The following is a 22,011-nucleotide window of genomic DNA, read 5'->3' as shown; positions in this document are numbered from 1 at the left end:
TAGTGAAATAGTATTTGGACTATAGCCTTAAATGATTTTTATTTCTTGAAATAGATCATAGAATGAAATGAAGTAATGCTAAAGTCAATATAGCCAGTTTGGTTCTGTTATAGGTGTAACACCACTAATTCGGGCCCGGCAAGAAAGCACATACCAGAAAGTAGTACATATTTAACACAAAATAGTTCCTACGCATGAGTGTAACTTTCAAAATATGTAGAATATTTAGGTATTTTTGGTATCAAATGAAAGCTGAATGACTGGTGATCATTGTAGAACACTTTTTGACTTATAATTTTGAATATTAAAAAAAATGCACCAAATTTTAAAAAGAGGGTACATTTTGCCTGTTTGTCAGATCTGAAGTACCTGTTTTGGTACATCCGAAGTTCCGGGAACCAGTTCTTTCTTATATGCCATTAAAGGTATGTTGATGTTTTCAGTACAAGACACCATAAAGTGTTGCTTTGACGTGCAATGATTGTCACTTTATTTGAACTTAAAACAAAAGAGCTATGCCTGCTTGAAATTGAGGAATTTAACATAGAAAGCAATGGGGCCATGAATTAGTGGTGTACTTCCTTTAAAGCTGATAAATGTGCTTCGGGGCAATTGTAACTCATTTATAGAAACTCTTTGTATTGAACTGTAAATATGTCTAAACAATAGGATAATCACTTACTAAGAACATGATTTACATTCATTCTTCACAATCAAGAAACATCAAATCTTACAATTTCATTGGTCGAAAGCACTTTGCTATATTCTAAAGTAACGTACAGGAGTTTGAATGATTTTTTTTAAGTTGGACTTTGGACTTTGTATTGCCGCAAGGGTAAAATCGTTTGTTGATCAAAGATACAATGGATCAGAATGATTTAACAGGAGATTGAACGTAAAAAGATTTAACACCTTGTTCGTTACAATTAGCTCAGAAGTCTTATTGTATTAACGGTGAAAGTGAAATTCATAATTTGACAACGACTCTTCATTGATAGCAAGTCATATAGCAAGTCATTTTCGTATTAGATACAGAACAAAGGTAACAAAAAAAAAAACAGGTTGGTAACAACCGTTGTCGTATAATTTTTCTGCACGAGTAGTCAGGTCAAGTTCGAGGCGTTACCATACCGTTTATTTTGTTACTTTTGTTTTGTATCTGATTTGTACGACGTTTTGAATTAGAAAGTTATACATTTTGCATTTAAGACGATTGCATAATTAAAAAGATTGAACACAAAAAAAATTGCATACCGGTTTATGTTCCACGATGGTTGGAGATATTCAGTCTTTAATAAATTAGGGATTGTTCGCTAACGCTAGCGCTTCTCAATTCTATCAGCTGTGTGCGAGTATAGATAGATATCAGTGAAGTAGGAGTAGATTGAAAAGTTGAGGAACGGGGGGAGGGGGGGGGGGGGGATTCTTCGTAAAAGTGACAAGCAAAAAAACAAAAAACAAAAAAAAACAGGCCTTTAATCTATATTTTCTATCATCTAAAATATGAATAATAGATTAAAGACATTTAAAAATTCAACGACGTATGCAAATGAAATAAGAAAATGTAATCAGACAAACGTAAATACAACATGTATAAATATTGTCAAAATCAATAACATAAAGAACAAAATATATAAATAAAAAAAAAGAAAGCTGTTTCTCTTTTTTATGGGGAAAAACATGCAATGAAAAATAATTTGTTTTGTCTCGTTTTAAATTTTTTGATTCGCTTATTTTGGAGATCATTTTTTGTTTTTGTTTAATTTCATTTTTCATTGCAGTAATGTGATATTCGAGTAGACCCAAGTATTGATCACGTGACACAATATTTTTTTTTTATTTTCTATCCCTATATCCAAAATGTGTGGACGTTTATTGATGTTGAGACTGATTTTGTGCTATCACAATTCGACTGAAGCAAATTCCTTGGACATGAAAAGGGGAAATCCTCCTTATAGTTCGATTTAGACGATTTAAAAGATTAATCTTAACTTCTAATCAAACCCCCGAGAGATTTGTACATGGAAACATTTTATGGTTGCAGTTACTCTTGCAGTCAGTAACTTCGTAGACACTTTATTTAATTTCAGCATTTTAGGACATAGTTAGCTTTTTTAAAATTATAGTTTTTATGGACACTTTTTATATAAATTATATTATAAAACAAGGTAATTAGGTAACAAGGTGTACGATAAAGTGCTTGTGAACTCACTGAACGGTCGAGTGACTATTCATAAAAAGTGTCGTGTAACGTCATAAAAATTGCCGTGTAACACCCGTTATTGTACTGTTTTCTATAGGTATGCTGGGGGCAAAGTCGTACAATTGATATTGGTTCATCCGAATATTTAGTTGAAGATTCAGTCTTAGATTATGAACAATTGCCTAATAGACATTTGCGGAAACTGTCATACACCTACGATGAGGATTACAATTACACTTACAGGTAGCATTTAAATCTTATGTCGTTTCAAAGTGTAAATATAAAACGTCGTTCCAAAACAAAGTCTAACTCACATGAAGTTTTTCCATAGTTGAACAACGGAGTTTAAAAAAAATGTATGTAATAATGTGTTTACATTAATTATTATACATGGTGTTATCAAGGTTGGATATTATGCATATGTACGGAGTTTTATAGAATGGTAAAACATCATTTAATAAATTTTACACGACGCGTATAAAAAATCGCAATTGTCGTTGGCTAGGTTTGGACAATTAGAAATTTATTTCAGCAGGACTTGGTGTTAAGAAAAGGCGATCAACTAAGAAGCATGTTGACAATATTTAATAGTTATGCATAGACATACATTTTCCCTTTTTTTTTAAAAGAGGATCAGCGGGTGGGTGTTTAAGACATATTTATCCTTCATGGCATTGTACTTGCCGTTTTTGTTATCTTTTTAATTTTTTTCTGAATAAGGGAAACACTTTTGGAAAAAAAACATAACACTGTTATCGATAAATATCTTTGTGTCGAATATATAATGTAAACTATTCGTCAGAAATGTGAAATAGGTGTACTCAAATAGTTGGAATTTTAATATCTATCTTTTAAATTAAACAAGACCAATATCGTGACTGGACCTGCGTCGCTGTGTGTAATTGATTGAGGTTGGATTATACTTATTCAAAAGCAAATATAATCATTCCCTTCCATCAAGCAAAGAAAAACCTAGACGAAAATGTTCTTTGTAGTATAAGTCTTGTAAAATGTCAAACTATATATATATATATATCGCCAAACAGGAAGTGGCTGCACGGCAGATGTAGAAATTACTTACACGCTGCAACTTATAACTATTAGTTATAACGAAACATAAAATGATTCCCTTAAATAAAAGCCAAGAAAACTTTGAGGAAAGTTTTTTACCCAATGTCTTTTTGAGAGATAAACTGACAGACAGACGGACAGAGTCGAGCGGTTACTAAACCTGCTTTCGCCTTCAGCGACGCAGTAAAAAATGACTACAAGTTTCTGAGTTGTTTGATTTTGTACAAGTTTTATAGAAATTTTGTGAATCGTTTGATTATGGACGGTTTTTTTCACGGTGTAGATGAATATGTGTGGGTCTGATCAGCTCGAAACATGATTCCAGGCCGGTGCAATTTCAATATAGAATGCACTTATTTGACGGTGTTCATTTCAACACAAAGTTTATCCTCAAAAGTATAAAGGTGCAAGAGTTAATCAGGCGAGAAGAAGTTGTTAAAAAAAATCACAAACTTTTTAAGTCGGTTAGGGAGCAGAGGCGGATACAAAAGTGTAATCTTGAAAGCAAAGGACATTGACACCAAATGTATTTCAAAAGCACTGCGCTGCGGTGGGTTTAGTGATTATAATTTGAAACTTGTTTATCGCATTTTCCCGTGATTTTCAAGTGCACCATTTGTAGAGTACTCTCTGACCGATTTTTTTGCTGATTTGTCTATACTAAAAATATGAAGACACAATTTTAAAGATAACATAAAGAGAAATATCCTGTTTCACGGGGAGAGCGTATGGTTCTCTGCAGTTTTTGGTGGGCGACAAAATATATCCGAACAGACATCCAGCATTGACACTTTATAGAAGACAACAGATTGTTCGAAACCCCCAGAATATGTAGAATAAGGGTAGAAAATTCAATAGACTTATTACACACTTTAGAGTAAAGGTTAAACATGCCTTTGGAGAATTAAAAAAATATACAAAGTTATGGGGATTTCTTAGTGACATCTAATACAGCGATTCGAATCTGACTGTTGTGACCATATACGCTGAGTTAGTATGTCGTCGAAAAGACCTATTTACAATACAAAAAAAGATCAATTTGATTGTACTATGTAGTCTCTATATTTTTTATCTTATTTTGAGATGACCCCTTGTTTTTCGTCAACTGTAATCGTAAGTCTAAGTGTAATCCTAGGTATAGACCTAGTTTCCGCAAATGTCTAATGATAATGAAACAATTTTTCAACGAAAAATAAATGAATGCAGAAACCTACCAAGAGACTCCTTCATCTCATCTCATGTTTATGCAATATTTTGCAACAATAATCCCTATCTATTAGAAAAATTGAGAATGCAATATTTTATAAACGCAAAAGGTAGATCAAACTTTTTTTTGGCTTTTGCGGTCTTGAAAAAACGTATTCAACTGAAATAAAAAAAAATAGCGAACCTCTGGTACAAAAGCTTTGACGAGATAGGTTTTGTTCTTTTGTTTGCCCAAGTCGGGGAGTCTGTGATGTCTTGAAAGGATCCTTAAGCATCAAATCTTATGGCAGGAACAATTTTTACCTGGATGTTAACGTGGTTTCATCTACTCCTGCAGACATCCCTGATTTATGTATGCGTGAAACTATTATTAAAATCGAAAGTTCTATTATTGAAATGAAATTGACCCATAAAAAAACTACCAAAGAGACAAACAACAAACTAGCTAAACTTGAAACAGAAAATGAATTGATAAATAGCAAAGTTAACAAACAGAATGATGGATAAATGAACATTCAAAATCAGCTTAATTGATCAAGATCTACTATTTCACGATTGAGAGACGAAAAGTCCTCTCTGGATAAGACGGTCACTGATATGTCGGAAAAAACTATGTAAAAGTATTACATTATATGAAAAAGACAGAAACGCCATTATGGAACTAACCAATAAAGTCCTTACAATTGGATATTTCAACAGAAATAGTTCAAAACGAGAAAAGCAAGTCAAAACTTGAGGCGACAACTAATAGATATTCTTTGTAACCACCAACCAGGTTGCTGCACGAATAGTCTCAGATTTTCTTGAAATTTTTTTTGTTGGTAGCTATTGACAAACATAAAAAAAATATATTGACAAAAAATTTGTTTATGGCCCCGTTGCAATGGTTACAGGTAGAAAAATTACGATTTTCAGGCAGTTATCATGCACACATTTCAATTTTGAAATATTGTAACATTTGTTCATTAAAATATAACATTTAAATAGTTAGATAAAAGATTAAAAATAATTCTGATAAAAAGAAGAAAAGTTGGCAAAACTGATTAAAATAAGGGAGTTTTCATTGTATTCAAGAAGGCAAATTATAAGCATTTTGCATGAACTAATTACACATTTTTGCAACCCCACCCATTAGCTTTGAAGTTAATAATGTAAACTAACACTGTTGTCTAGTAATAATTTATAACTAAAGGTTCGGGATTCAGGTTACTAGGGTGAATACTAAGGGAACCTAAAAGTGATATTGTTGTTATTTTGTAAAATAATTTTGACCATGTTATTAAAATATCTCATAAACTGTGACAGATAAAGGATGAAAATCAACTGAAAAAAGTTGCGCATTCAATAACCTTAAGTTTGATCTACAGGTAAAAGGTTATTGATGACCTTGACCTTGAGTCTTTTTTATTAGATTTTGTCAGAAATGGTTATCAATGTACCCATACCTTGAATAGAAAAAAATGTTCAGAACGATTATTGCTTTTATTTGGTAACAGGGTTAAATGCCAGAGATCAAGGTCATGTCAAAAGTTCTAAGAAACGACCCTTACTTAATATAAAAGTACCTAGCAACCATACATATTTGGGTTCAGACTAGTATGAACTGTTATATATATATATACAATGTAGATCCTTATTGAAAGGCGAGGGGTCAAAATCGTTACCAAAGACTTAAGTAGCCATCCTCGTGTAGTTGGAAAATGTCTAATAATCATTAATGTTTTGATCCCTTGTGACAAAATTCTGAAATTTTTGAAACTAAAATGTAATTCTTTTTTTCAATTAGAATGTCAAATTCCTTTTAAGAACAAAAATAATTTACTGACATTATTTCACTCATGTGTATTTCAGTTAATCATCAGCCACGTTGTCTCCTGTTATGACTTAAAACATCATAGATATTTTTTGTTTGTATTTAGTGTTCAAGAAACTTTAAATCATCCGAAATAAGTACCGAGACTGTTTTCCCAGGCATATATATAGGTTTACAACAAGGGGGTCAGTGGTCAATATCGTCACAATAGTCTTTAGTAGCCATTCTCATATCGTGGGAAATGCCTAGCAATCATCAATTTTCGTAATGCTGAAGATAAACTGTAAAACAAATCAAATCTTACTGATTATGATTCAAAGATCTTTCCTTTAAACCCACTGGATCTTAAGAGCTTTATGAGGTTATACAAACACTGGGCGTTCGTTATTGTCATCATTTTGTACATTGTCCGACTAAAATATTTCCCTTTGAAACTGCATATTAATCAAATGTTATTACACTTAACAGTAATAATGCATAGCAAATATTCTGTAAAAAGCCCATATGCTGTTGTCACCTTATAAAAATTATGGCTGGTACAGGTAAAAGTATAACACTGAAATTAAAACGATAGTTCTTGGCTTAATTTACCGGTATATTATTGTTGGTAGGTGTTGATCTATCTTTAAATTTTCAGAACAGGAGTTAAATGTCCGCTTTTAGCAAATTTTACAGCTATTTCAATGGAAAACTATTTTAGATAGACTTTAAACGACGACTTTAACCCATTTGTTTTGTTGGCCTGGCCTACAGGGCAAAAGTCTGGTTCTCTGCTGGGCAAATTGGAACCAAAAGTTATCATTTTTATGATAAATAGGTAATAAAATACATCTGAAGGAACATAAATACATTATAATATAGAATAAAGAACACTGTTGAATAAAAATTTGATTTTGCGTTTTTGCTTGAAATTTTATTCGAATTTCATTGTATCAGTTTTACGCAAACATACCAGGTGAATCATACAGCATCCTTGGTGCCTCGGACAGAAAGTAATTTAGCATATTTTAAGTTATTTGTATTGAAAAATTTTATAGATAGAAGGAAAATTTAATAGCAAAAATTTCCAACAAGACTTATTAATCTACATGACCGAAATTGTCTATTTACTACATATAAGCGTTATGCCCTTAATGGCGACTGCTACCCGTTTTTAAGTCTAACCAAAGGTAATCTTGAAACTGCAATAAACATGATAAATCGACAAAAACTTTAAACAACAAAAACACTTAGCCAGACAAACACAGAGGGAATTAAAACTTTAAACATCAAAGTCAATCTGCTATATAAGATCTACAGACATGTCAACATGATCAAAATCAGTTTGTCTTCCCCTTTATCGAGTTATTGCCTTCAGTGACAATTCTGTCCGATTTAAGTGTTTTATATCATAAGCAATATTAGATAGAGTAAATTGTAATAAGCAACAATGTTCAACAAAATAAGATCTACAAATACGTCAATTGACCATCGGCACATATCGCCATTCAAATTAAAGTCATTTTTGCCTACTTTTATCTTTTTGGCAATTATTAAAATAAAAAAAAATTGTTTTAGTAAAAGAGTAAATATAACAAGTATAACAAGTAAGAAAGAATAGGCAGAATTAATATCTTTAAATTAATTATCATATTAATCAGAATCGACTCATTATGGAAGTTTTTGCTCTCATTTAAAATAACAAAAAAAAAAAAAACAAAAACAAAAACAAAAAACTGAAGGCCTTTAAGCCTGATGAATACGGATTATAAAATTATATCAAAGATGTTGGCAGAGCGTCTAAAACCGTTGTTAAATAAAGTTATTCACCGGATCAAAGAGGGTTTGTAAAGGGGAGAAATATAAGTGATGGAAATTGACTTTTACTGTATATTATTAAATATGTAGAAAATGAGGATATAGAGAGATTAATTATGTTTCCAAACTAGCAGAAAGCTTTTGATACAGTAAAATGGGGATGGCTGATACAGGTTATGGAGGACTTAAATTTTGGTAATAATCTTTGTAGGTGGACAAAAATTCTATTTTAAGAATGACAACACTTGTATTAAAACAAATGCGTTTCTGTCTAAATCCTTTTCAATAAGCAGATCAATAAGACAAGGATGTCCTATAGCCCACTTTTATTCATAATACAAGTGAAACCAATGACATGTGGCATTCGCGCAAATGTAGAAATACAGGGAATCATATACAAAAGTGAAACGGTCATATTGAAACCTAATTTTCAACGTTTGAGGACGATACGCAACTTGTAAAGAAATCCGAACAATCGGCTGAAAAAGTCTTTAAAATATTGGAAATATATGAAAAAGCCTCTGGTTCCAAAATTAACTTCCATAAACAAAAGGATTGTTTATTTAGAGGCTAAAGGGAAAAACAAAACAAGTTTAAAAAAGTGTCCTGGATGAAGAATAACATAAAAGCTTTAGGGTTGCACCACGGTTATAACATCAGTAAAATATGGGGTTCCATAATTGGCTAAATAAAAAACTGTATTCACGTTTGGAAAACAAGAAATGAAACTTACAGTATAAAATAAAGTATTGATTATAAAAAACCAATGAATACCTATTTTGGGATACGAGGTTGAGATGAGGGGTATACCTAATGAATGGGAAAAAATAAACTCACTTTTCTGGGAATTTGTTTGGGCTCTAAAGTCAGCCTTGTCGACAGAAAATTATGTTGTCTAGATTAAAGCTTCGGGGGATCAAAATGATCAGTTTGGAAAGTTTCATAAAAAGCAAACATGTAAAATAAATTAATAGAATTCTAGAAAGTCCAACACAAAGATGGAATGCAATTGCCAAATACTGGCTAAAATACTTCGACAAAAAATTTGGTATTGGATATTTTTCATGTACGAGTAAAGATATAAATGGAATTAATATTAAGTATATATGTCAACTTTTTACCAAAAGGTGGTTACTGCATGGTGTGAACTTTATAGTAAAATGAACAAACGCTAAAAAAATAGCATTCTTGAAGAGAATATATTTGGTAACAACAATATAAATGGAAAGGAAGACCTTTGCTCTTCCCTGTATTTACAAAGAGTCATATCGCCAAAATAAAAGATGTTTGGAATATCGAAACGGAAACCTTTTATAGTAATACAATAATATTTGATAAACTAATAGATAAACGTAATACACTAGTTTCACATAAGCGACTTATCAACCCTGATCTTAAAATCATATGCGCGTATAAATTTAAATCCCGCGATAATTAACGATATCACACGTGACAGGGGGCTATCCAATTTACCCTAATATGTGGCAACACAATAATAAATCAATCGAACCGATAATACAAATCACTCTCTCTCTCTCTTGGTGTGTGCCGGAGGCAGGTAGACATATAAAAACAGTACACAGTATTTTTGTCACGGCAAACATAGCTATTTGAGAAGTTGTCACTGACATCATAGATATAATAGCTATCATATCTTTAGCAATTGCTGACATTGCTGACATTGCTAAAACATACACGCCAGTATACTCTGAATTCAACATAATAGCACTGATAACTACTATCTCTACTAGATATCGTATAGATTTATGATAGATTAGTTTACGGAAATAAAGACAATAAGTCTTTTCATTCTATATATGAATAATTAAACAATAGTGCTGATCTACTTGATCAGTTTTTTTAGTCTGTAAAAAGACTAGCTACAACGTAGACTTATATGCACGTGTAGTAAATAAGAGTTAACAGTTATGAAACAGACACCCATCTTTCTACTATGTTAGATACGGATTAAACATATAAATAAAGGATAAGGGTTTACCTGGGAATTTCCAAAAAAACCCGAAACATGCATAGTAAAATTGAGAATGGAGAGCTGGCCATAAACAAAAATGCAGAGTAAATTCTAAAGAATTAAGTGCAATTAAAAGTACGTAGTGTCAGGTCAGAAATATTGAGGCCATACCATGAATAAGTGAGTTTATGCTCATTTTAGAACAACAATATGCCTTACCATGAATAAGTGCATGGGTTTATGCTCATTTTATAACAAAAAAACCCCTCATTATTTAAAGAGACAGTACTCATGGTATTGTCAAGAGAATTTGTTTAAGAGGAAATCTTACTAGTACAATCCTTGTTATTGTGAAAATTATATATTTACTTATTTTTTATTAATGAATAAATTTACAACATGATATCATTAAAAGTAACTGGATATATCGTATGCTTTACCATAAAATAAGATCAAATTTTTGAATGACCCCTTCTAAATTATTCAAATCTATCCAGTTGCACTAACCCTAATATCTCAGTGTAAATTAGATAGAATTCCAGACACTTCGGCACCTAGACAAATCGGCACGAGGATATTTCGGCACCTGTAAAAGACATTTTGGCACCCGAGGAGGACATTTCGGTATCAAGACAAATCGGCACATCGTAATGACACACACCTACTTTGCTTATTTTTATGGAACGCCACAGCTGTCTTTTTTATTTGTGGCTTTACCTCATCAAGTAATGTGATGACCACATGAAAGAATGACAGGACCACATCAAAGAATGACAGGACCACATCAAATAAAGGAACAAACACATCATGTAGTGTAAAATCGTCAAATTTTGAACCATCATTATGTAATGTTAAAGCCATATGAAGAATTGACAAATCATTATTACGAAATAACAAAACCACATCATGTAATGAAACAAATACATAACGTTAAGCCACATACACATCAAGTAATGGTAAAACCACATTGCCTAATGACACAACCACATTAAATAATGATGAAATCACATCGAGTTATGACAAAACCATATTAAGTAATGAAAAAACCATATCAGGTCAATACGAAACCATATCACGTAAAATCGTAATATCATTAAGTAATGACTATTCCATATTGAGTTATATCAAAACATCATTACGTAATGTCAAAACCATATTATGTAAAGACAAAATATCATCAAGTAATAATAAAACAACAAAACGTAATATCAGAGTACCACATAAGACAGCTGTGGCGTTCCATATATTTTCCATGTACCTTTTTAATTATTGCTTATCTCAACGTTTAGTGGCCTTCCATTAAAGTTTGTTTCTTGATACAGGATGTTAATAATATGGCTTGCGCGTTATAGCTTAACAATTTAGTGGAATATTAAAAACAATAAAATTCATTTACAGGTATTTTGTTTTCTTTAAAACTTTAGAGATCAAACGATCACCATCTACAAACACAAGCTGTGCACTTTTGATCTTTATTGCGAAAAACCTATTATGGATTCTTAAAATATTCATTAATGCATAACTTTACAATCAATTATGTTTTGATAACAGGTGCACATCTTCAATCAAATATAAGAGCGTCTGTATGGGATTTACAGAATAGAGAGTAATGGACCAATACTACGTATACAGAATAATGGGCCACAAACAATAAAGAATACAGAAAAAAGGACCAAAAAATAAAGAATAGAGAATAAAGGGGTGTCAAAAATATAAAGAATAGAGAATAAGAGGCAAAACATATAAAGATTAGAGAAAAACGGCTTAAAAATTAAAGAATAAAGAATTGAGGACCCCCATCCAGACCCTCATATAATCAAGTTTTGTTTAGGTAATAATGTATTTTATTGTAAATATGTGTTTTCCTTTTATTATCTTAGTGAACATAAATTAATAGCAACTGTATAAAAAAACAACGAGGTGCTGAAATGTCTTGGTGCCGAAGTGTCTTGTTACCAATTAGATATATATGTATCTTATACAGAAACAGGGTTAACATTTTTAACATTTGTATAAGGGGAAGACCATTTGATTTTCGGGAAAAGGGGGGGGGGGATATGATTTGAAAATGATCATCCAGGCCTAGTATGAGCTGAAAATAAATAATTTTGCACAAGGCATGATGAAAATGAATAATCTGCAACACAATTGCAAGAAATAACTATGTACATAGGTGAAATAAATTTTCGTGCAGAAAAAAATAGCATGTGTAGCAACTGGGACATAAAATATTGACAGTATACTATTCCAGGTAGCATCAGATGAAGAATATTCAATCCGAAAAAATCCTTCTGGCTTGCGCCAGAATATCAAATGGTCGTCCCCTTTTCAGTAACTACAGGTAGAAAAGGGTACGTTTTGATCAACTGTCACCTGGTGAGATTGTACGAGGTAAAACTAGGATTCCACATGACTAAGGTGTTAATTGACTTAATTTATGACCTAATATAGGAATATGAAGTGACCTCCGCATATTTATCTTATTCATTCTTCCCGGTAAGTGAAGGACCTCAGCGAATCCAAGCATTTCGTCGTGACAATTAAAGGTACAAAGTCAGGCGGCATATCAGATAGTCTATTACACTATGATTACTACAATCAACAACACAACAGTAGTCCGTGCAAAAATCTTTATTTAATGTGTCATTGTTAATAAAGTTGTCTCGTCAATATATATTTTGATTCAAATGATCCTCCTGTTGCATGTACATGTAAACGAAAACACTTAATCAGGTGATTGTTTTTCCATGTCTGCATGGTCACTGCTTATCAACCGTTAGCCCCCAGTCGATGAATTCTCGGGAAATATCGTTTGATTTCATAGTTTGGCTAATTAGGTTAGACATGCGCAGTTAAATGTGAAACTGGTGTATTGGATATATGCGAATACAATCTAATAAAGAAATCAATCCCCACTGATTTGATTAACGAACTAAGAAGCGCCATTAGTAATCCAACTAATTTGAAGCATCATAAAAATCTACGGAACAACATATAAAAATTATGACATGGAAAGAACATTTATTCCCCATGAAGAAAATCAATTAAAATCATTACAAAAATACTAAATAAATGTACTAGTGCAACATGTGAAATTAAATGGAAAAGAACATTTAACAGAAAGATATTAAATCAGTAGTTCCAAGAGGTGAAGTTGAAATCGTCCCTTCGTAAATTTTACGGACGCCATCACGAGTTGGTTGACCGTTATGGAATATCCGTTTCACAGATAACAACTGAATTGTTCAAATTGTCGTAACTACAATCCCGTTCCCTTTTCCCCGAATGTGACCTACCGAATTAGACTTATCACCGGGTTTGTACTAACATGAGCAAAACAACGGGTGCCACATGTGGAGCAGGATCTGCTTACCCTTCCGAAACACCTGATATCACCCCCTGTTTTAAGTGGGGTTCGTGTTGCTCAGTCTTTGGTTTTCTATGTTTGGTGCACTGTTATTTGTCTGTTTGTTTCTTTTTTAGCCATGGCGTTGTCAGTTTATTTTCGACTTATGAGTTTGAATGTCCCTTTGGTATCATTCGCCTCTCTTTTAATACCGAACTAGACTGGCAATCAGTTTGTAAAAAGCTTCACAAGCTGCCTGTATCAAACAATATTTTCCAATTCTAATGGAAATCACTACATAATATACATTATACTGAATTTAAATTGTACCAAATGCGAAAGAAGGGATGGCCTATGTAACTTATGTGGCAAATGTTTTGAAACCCAAGAGCATTTATTCTATTATTATTATAATAATATAAACGGTACCAATAAATTCAAAACGTCATTGAAGAAATAAAATGATTGCTATATCTGTACATAAATATAACGCTTATCTTTGATGTCCAAAACAAGATTATTGGATATAATCAAGATCTTGATAAAACTCAAATACATATTGGAAACTTATAGTGTAAAGACATATTGGAAATTTATAGTGTTTTCGGGAAAACTTAGTAATTGGAAAGGTCGGAACGACATTAAATTCAACAAAACAGCATTAAATGAAACATCTATCCTCTGTATTTTTAAGAAAGATATGAATGATTTTATCAAAATGATGGCTTAATCAAACAAAACAAAACCACTCATTCGGAATAGACAAACTTGACCGTTTATCTCAAATATAGAAACTACTATTAATAGTCGAATTTGTTTATTCTTTGCTTATTCTTTGCTCCTTTTGTAGATATATATATATATATATATATTTTAATGAAATAACGTGTTCCTCGGTATTATAGTTACAGTTATCATTTGAATACAAAAAGCACACTTTGAACTAGTGTTTGTTTACACCTTCATTTACTAACAATCGCCATTATTTATATAAGTTAATTTTATAGTTAATATTTTATACATATTTATATTACATACTACATAATTGTATTACTTTTTTTGTAATAGCGTTTTACTCACCACAGATTGTATTGTGTTTCGTCCCTTATACACTTCCGTATGTTTCTTTATAAATACGCATACATTTATTTCCCAAATAATCCTTCATCGAAAATTTCAAAGTGTTCGAAGCACATGTCCTGTCAATGTCAATAATTACATAGCATATAAATCACTCCTGTTATACACCATAAAACAAAAATTTCTGTTGATAAACACATGAAAGACATTTATTCGCATAGTATCGAAATACAATAAGCATTTTAATAAAATAATCATTTTTTATGGTTTCTTTAAAAATAAAATTAGCTAGTTGTCTTTGATATTTAAAAAAAAATGAAGGAATAGACAACCTGGGACCAAGAGACTGTATTATTCATGTAAATCCCAGGTGTGACACATTGTTAAAAAATAAATAAATTAATAGATAAACTGTAAAAAAAAAGAAAAAGAAAAAGAAACTTCACTTCGTAAAGGCATAGAATAGAATGAATTAAGCTATTTTTTTTGAAACTACATTTTGTAGTGGCATTGTAAAAAATGAGTTATGCTATTTTTTTAGAAACTACATTTTGTAGTGGCATCGTATAGATTGGGTTCTACTATTGTTGTAAAACTTCACTTTATAATGGCTATTGTATAGATTGCCAATAAAAAATAAATACACCAGGGGAAAAAAAAAATAATGTTAATGATTTTTTTTGGCTGTTTTTTTCTTGAAGAAAAATGTTAGAGGAATACGATCAACAAATAAGTTAAGACAACTTAATAGGAAATCAACTACTTAACATTTGTTGTCCTTAAATAATGATTTCTCTCACTTTCTGTGTTTTTGGGTTTTATTTTAAGAACTATAATAGATAGAGATATATTTAAAAAAAAGAAACAGTGAAAATACGTTGAAATTGTCATAAATTTTTTTGCCGTTCTTGAAAATTTTAATAAGTGAAGAGAGGCAATATACAGCTCAAATGAGCTAAAAGATAAGATTTACCAATGGGTTAACATTGCTGAAATTGTGAATCAATTTTCTTTAGCAGTTATTGCCCGAACAGAATTTTTTTAACCAAATTTTGAGATTTTACAATTAGCTTAAAAACTATAACAGATAGGGAGAAAATGTGAACACCAAGATAAAATCTACATGAAAAAGAGTAAAATTTTGCAGAAGATACAATGTATTTATTTTTAAGAAGGAGTTTGTTTTTAATTATCCACAAAATACAAAAGCTGGCAATTGAGCGGATTCAGAGCAGTTCTTTTAGCAAGGGAAGGACCATTCTATATTTTGTGATGGGGATAAGGGATGCTGAATGAAACGAATGTGATGGTGTCTAGAACTGAAGATCAATAATTTTGCCCAAGACATGCTGAAAATGAATTTTCTGTACATTCAGATGCACATACTCTTTGAAAAAAAGAAAAAGGTGTGTACACAACGGAAACTATTTTTTTCGACGGGTGAAATTGATTATTCGCAAAACCTTTTGCTCAAAAGCGAAACCCTTACCATAAAAATAAATTGGTCTTCCTCTAAGCAATTTTGTTCGTTTCGTCTTGTTTTTGCAGATTTAAAGGACCTTTCTTAAGTATAACCTTTGGTCTCTTGTGAAGAGTTGTATCATTGGCAATCATACCACATCTTCTAATTTTTATACGCCCGTCTTTAGACGGTACGTTTTATGGCATACCATTGTCCGTCCGTCCGTCTGTCCGTCCGTCGTCAACACTTCGGACAATAGCTCAAAAACACTTTCACCAATTTTCATGAAACTTTAATGAATTGTTTATATCTATTGACGTAAGCTCCCCTTCGATTTTGATAAATTTTAGATTTTATGTTTCCGAGTTATGGGGTTTTATTAATAAAAAAGGGGTGATTTTTCTTTTTCTAACTATATCTCAAAAATGCTTTGAGCAATTTTCATGAAACTTTGGTGAATTATTTATATATATATTGAAATAAGGTCCCTTTCGAATTTTATAAAATTCTGATTTTAGGTTTTGGAGTATTGGGACTTCATTCATAAAAAAGGGTTTTTTTTTGTCATTGAGTACCACTGAGTGTTGGGAGGTAGGGGCGGGAGGTTTTTTTTAGCAGTGCTCACAGTATTTCTATTTGATCAGAATAAATTCATTTAAAGCATAAAGACGAGAAAAAAGGGCAAAGGGTGTATCAGCTCTTTATTGTATTTAGTTTTGTAAGCAAACCCTTATTTTTAAAACCTTGAGATTGAATTTTCTATATAATTAACAACTCTGGATTATACATGTGTACAAAAATCAAGTCAGCGTAATTCAAGAATTCGGTACATACAATATGTATTCTTTAAAGGGATTACTTATTTAAAAAAAAAAAAACTGCATGTTTGATATCAATTTTTTCTTGACTTTGTATCAAAGAAACGAAAATATATTGTTGCTCTGCACTTTCTTATATACATTATTGGTTGCTATGCACTTTTTCAATACAAATGAATGGTTGCTATGCACTTTCCCACTACTATAGATGAATAGTTGCTAAAGACTAGTGTGATAACATTCACCCCTCGCCTTTTAGGTAGGGTCTTTGTAATACATGTAATTTATACAGTCCTGAATCAAAATATGTATGATTACTAGGTACTTTTGTATTAAATAAGGGTGGGTGTTAAGCACTTTTTATATGACCTTGATTTCTTTTTGTTGACCTGTAAACAAAACAGAGGCTTTAATCATCCTGAACATTTTCCTCATATACTGTTTGCTTCTTTCTATTATATTGTCTTACAAAATCCAATAATATATGCAAGGTCATCAATGACCTTTGACCTTTGGTCAAATTGAAGGTCATTTAAGGCTCGATAGTTTTTCGCATCATAGTCCTTTAATAGTAATAACAGTTTTGGGGTTTTCTGAATAACATGGTTGCTTTACTGCAGTTAATACAATATTTAGCCCAAATATTTTTTTTATATATGACATTGCTGTTATGTTTGTAAATTATCATGTTTCTTAAAAAAATATTAAGAAATATCATTAAATAAAAATTGGTTTTGTTTTTTCATTGCTAAATTCACCAAATGTACGAGAAAACTCCTTGACTTGGTTGCCATGGCAACCGTGGCCTAGCAACACTTCGAGAGGCATTTGTCTTACTTTTTCACCTGATTATATGGTGAGGTTAAGTTTCAGGACAGTCGGTGATCATGCGTGCGGACCCCCCTATATGAAATGGTTGGTGGTAACAGAGAATTGCTTTTAAATTGTGTAGTGAATTTGAAACGACATTTGTTAAAGGACAAAACATGCATCAAAGAGCTTTGAAATAGGAAACGACTGCACAAAAAAGATTGATGTACACTTTCCAAGATCCGTATGTAATCCTTCAACTTCCGAATATAGAGGTGTATCACGAAACAAGAAGAGAATATCCCGATTTTATGTTGGCGGAATCGATAAACGACTTCATCCGAAAATGCAATGCGTACATTTTTAGATAGTCGGAAATAAAGGTGACTTTCCTCCGATATATTGACAAACACTACAGACGGAGTGCATCTGCTCATCTGAATGTCGCAGTTGAAGATAAAGCACTGATTATGAATCCCGAATTCTAGCCAAAGGGCATTTTAGTTAAACCGTGGTTGCAATAGGAACAATTTGCAGCTGAACATTCAATTCCTGTATCTGACAACAATAATCATGGGTACGACTAGTTTAAATTTTATGTGTTGGAATTGTAGAGGAAACTTTTCTAGCATTCCCTACCTCTCAGAAGTCTTATGTAATAATAAGATTAACATTTGTGCTCGGTCTGAACATTGGCTCCGATCTTATCAATTGCATATACTTGATTCAATCGATAGCAACTTTGTGTCTACCTTGAAAGGCGTAGACGAATCAAATACCGAATTCTTGAGAGTTAATAATAGATCAGGAGTAGCATTATTAGTCTCGAAATACATTTATTCGTATATATCGGTGATAAACTCTAAGAATCCTGGGAATTGAAGTTAATATTCGAAATAATGAAACATTTTTCGCATTTTGTGCATACTTACCTGCATCTACTCACTCATTTGATTTCTTTCGGGAACACGCAGAATATATGCTATTTATTAAGAAATCGGGACTGTAGTTTCATTAGGCGACTTTAATACGAAAATCAATGGACTAAGATACATGTTTTCAGCAGACCAGAGAAGTGATGATTTGTTGCGTTCACTTATGATTGAACATAACCTAGTGTCTGTAAATATGGAGTCTCTCTGCACCGGACCCGTGCGTACGTTTCAGTCTATTCATGGAGGTCCGGCTACCGGAATAGATCGTATTTTAATTAACTTTGACAAAACTGAAAACATTCGGAGAACGAGTATCTTAGACCATCATACTTTTTGTGTCTCTGACCATCCCCCAGTACTTTGTACGTTCGAATTTCTTGGAAAGGGAGCTAACTTAAAATCCCCAGTGTTTGTAAATCATCCAAAAGTTGCGCGAAATAAGGGCACAATAACAGACTATTCGTATGCAGTGTCACAAAATATGTGGTCGTTACAGTATCCTAGTGGACAAATTAACGTAACAACTATTGAAAGATATTACGATGAAATGATCAATTCTATGAAAACTGCAGAGAATGAAACTTTACCACATGTCAATTATAAATGTTACATGAAACCATACTGGAACAACAACCTGACTCTTTTACGTAACAATATGAGATTTGCTCGAAAAGAATGGATAAACCGATGTCAATGCCATGATTGCGATGCATTTGTGAAATATAAAAAATACCAAAAGACTTCAGAAAAATGGCTATCTCTCTATCGATCCTAACGATATATTTCTTAAGATATTTGGTATGAGCATTTTTGCACTGTTTTTTCGCCTGCAAACTATAACGATTGCAATCATTAAAACGAAATCTCTGAGAGAGTGAAAGCTTTCAGAAATGCAGCTACTAAAAACAATTCATCAGATTTGATTACTTTTGAACTTTCGGAAGTATATGACATATGTAATCAGTGAACTTTCGGAAGTATATGACATATGTAATCAGTGAACTTTCGGAAGTATATGACATATGTAATCAGTGAACTTTCGGAAGTATATGACATATGTAATCAGTGAACTTTCGGAAGTATATGACATATGTAATCAGTGAACTTTCGGAAATATATGACATATGTAATCAGTGAACTTTCGGAAGTATATGACATATGTAATCACCTAAAATGCAACAAAGCAAATGATGACATGACTTACGAACATCTGCGATTCGGTGGCAAGCTGTTAATGATACGCTTGTGTTATTTATTCAATCTGATACTGAGATATGCCTACGTATCAAAGGAATGGTACAAACGTATGATCATTCTCCTATATAAAGGTGATACCAAAAGCCGAACTGATACAAATTCTTATCGGGGAATTTCGTTAGTACCAAGTATTACTTAAGTGTTCGAAAAACTATTCATATAGTTTTACTCGACAGCACGAAAGCATTTGATACTGTTCCGCATGATGGTCTTCGTTTAAAACTGCACGAGTACGGAGTTCATGGTAAACTTTGGTTTTTGCTTGACAGTATGTACACTAATCTGTATGATGCTGTGTCGTCATGTAATGGTAAATTGTCTTGATGGTTTGAACTAAAGCGAGGTATTCGCCAAGGAAGTTCATTGTCAGCTAAAGTAACAAGTGTACTTGATATTTATAAATGACCTTATAAACGAACTGGAATCTTCCCAGGAGGATAATTTTTTCATGATCTTTTATACAAGATCGCCGGTTCAGGCAGACGATATTCCTCTGATTGCTAAAAACTGCGTGTCTACACAACGGACGGTGACGTTATGTGAGAACTATAGTAACATGTGGGGTTTCACGTTTTCACCATCAACAAGCAGATTATTACAGTTCGGTAAACGCAGAACTACTACTGCAACATATCTATATCACGAAGCGATCAACTATGTAACTTCCGCTCGACATATTGGTATACAACTAGATACATCTCTAAAACAATGGACTCTTAAAGCTTGTCGCACCTTGTGCTCGACGACGACATCAGTTGTACGCCTTGGAATACAACCAGACTCTGTTAATCCAATTGTATAGCCTCTTGAATATATAGTTTGACAATAACTTTGAAGCCCGGCTTTGATTGCAGATAATATTGATGTTAATAATTTAGAAAGAAGTTTCGAGGAGCACTTGGAAGACCAAGCAATATAACGTGGTTCGTAAGGACAATTATGTAGTTTAGCTATCAAGTGGCGCTCGAATCAAAACAGTTTAAATGCCGAATCAAATACGAAGTTGAAGAGCAACCAATACCGAAAATTTCGAAGTTGTGCCAAAATCGGTTTAGGCAGTCTATGCCTATTGGAAGAAAAACATAAGTGCTTTGAATAATTCAACATTTTATAAACATTTACAGAAAATGAACATATCAATTCAAAGACAGTATTTTCAAACACCCGTCACATTCAACAGACAACCAAATTTAACGCAAACATAAATATATTAGGTACGGACCATTCATCCTATTTTGGGGAGGGGTATGTTCGGGACACACAACTTTAAACTTTAATAAAAAAAACTGTTTGACAAGCAAATAATTCATTTAAAAAGGCATTCCTATGGAATGCCATGACTGCCTTATGTTGATGATCATCACCTTATATGCAGTGGTGTCAACATTATATGCAGTGGTGACAACATTATATGCAGTGGTGACAACATTATATGCAGTCGTGACAGCTTTATATGCAGTGGTCACAATATTATATGCAGTGGTCACAGCATTATATGCAGTGGTCACACCATTATATGCAGTGGTCACACTATTATATGCAGTTGTCGGATATACAGTTGTCGGAACATTATATGCAGTGGTGATGATGATGATGATGATGATGATGATGATGATGACGATGACGATGATGATGATGATGATGATGATGATGATGATGATGATGATGATGATGATGATGATGATGATGATGATGATGATGATGATGATGATGATGATGATTGCCGAATCCGGTCATAATTGATAATTCCCACAAATGAAGTCATCTAGTTTAGGCAATTTTAAACATATTAGGGAGAGTTCATTTCGAGGAAATGATGAAAATGACAGCTGCAAACATTAATTATAGTGCTGTTCGCACAAGTATTTGTCTCTGAATACTAGTAAAACAAATAACATATATACTTTAATATAACACAAGGTGTATACTCGTATTTTTGAGAAGTGTCACCCAGTTGCGAACTTCCGTTATATTTCGAATCTTCTGTTGTCTATCGCATTGAAACTGGTTATTTCGTCAATCTATATTAAATTATCTACAAAATGGTGTATAACACGCCTATTTTTGTTGTCGGAATCATAAAAGTATATAGGTAAAAAAAATTCAGAGACTACTGCCTCTGTCTGTTCGTCCTAAGATATACACATGGCATAATGTAGGTAAAAATAGTGAATAATAATGAAACATTAAATGGCAGTTTTGTATACTATATGACTCGAGTTCATTTATTTCTGAACAACC

The 22,011-nt window shown here is 32.4% G+C and overlaps 1 protein-coding gene across 2 annotated transcripts in view; it reads right to left on the bottom strand.

Annotated features, from left to right (window-relative positions):
• Positions 1–22,011, bottom strand: part of LOC127704815 (glycoprotein-N-acetylgalactosamine 3-beta-galactosyltransferase 1-B-like) — a 62,077-nt gene that overhangs the window by 34,284 nt on the left and 5,782 nt on the right. Inside the window, exon 1 of one of the 2 annotated variants that reach the window (XM_052209037.1) lies at positions 14,489–14,606. The exons of the other annotated variant lie outside the window; for it this stretch is intronic. The gene's annotated coding sequence lies outside the window, so the exon portion shown is untranslated. Of the gene's footprint in view, positions 1–14,488; positions 14,607–22,011 lie in introns of those variants that run through there. 2 annotated transcript variants of the gene reach the window in all.

Source organism: Mytilus californianus, unplaced genomic scaffold (genome assembly GCF_021869535.1).
Source record: "Mytilus californianus isolate M0D057914Y unplaced genomic scaffold, xbMytCali1.0.p SCAF_6, whole genome shotgun sequence".
Classification (NCBI taxonomy): domain Eukaryota; kingdom Metazoa; phylum Mollusca; class Bivalvia; order Mytilida; family Mytilidae; genus Mytilus; species Mytilus californianus.
The sequence above is the reverse complement of the archived record's forward strand: the minus strand, read 5'-3'. Positions and strand labels throughout refer to the sequence as shown.